We start from the raw sequence: 444 nt of genomic DNA, 5'->3' as shown, positions 1-444 counted from the left end.
TCATCTCACAGAGTTACAGCTTTCCCCTCAACAAGACGCTACCTAAGCCGGTTCTTCTGGAATTGGCAAAGTGATATTAGGAAGCCTATAGAGGGCTATGGTGAAAAAGAAAATATCCTCCGAGAAAAACTGGAAAGAAGCTTTCTGATAAACTGCTTTATGATGTGTGACTTCCACTCACAGAGTTACATCTATATTTCGTGTATCTGTTTGCTAGCCTTATTTCTGTGGATTCTGAGAACTGATATTTCGTATACCTTTGAAGACTCTAGGGCCAAAGGAAATATCCTCCGATAACAAAGACAAAGAAGCTTTTTGAGAAACTTCTTTGTGTTCTGTGAAATCATCTCACAGAGTTACAGCTTTGTCCTGAAGAAGCCTTTCGCTAAGCCTGTTCTTGTGGAATTGGCAAAGTGATATTTCGATGCTCATAGAGGGCTACGG

This window comes from Mandrillus leucophaeus, unplaced genomic scaffold, assembly GCF_000951045.1.
Source record: "Mandrillus leucophaeus isolate KB7577 unplaced genomic scaffold, Mleu.le_1.0 Scaffold1766, whole genome shotgun sequence".
In the NCBI taxonomy this organism is placed as follows: domain Eukaryota; kingdom Metazoa; phylum Chordata; class Mammalia; order Primates; family Cercopithecidae; genus Mandrillus; species Mandrillus leucophaeus.
This window is presented reverse-complemented; position numbering follows the sequence as displayed.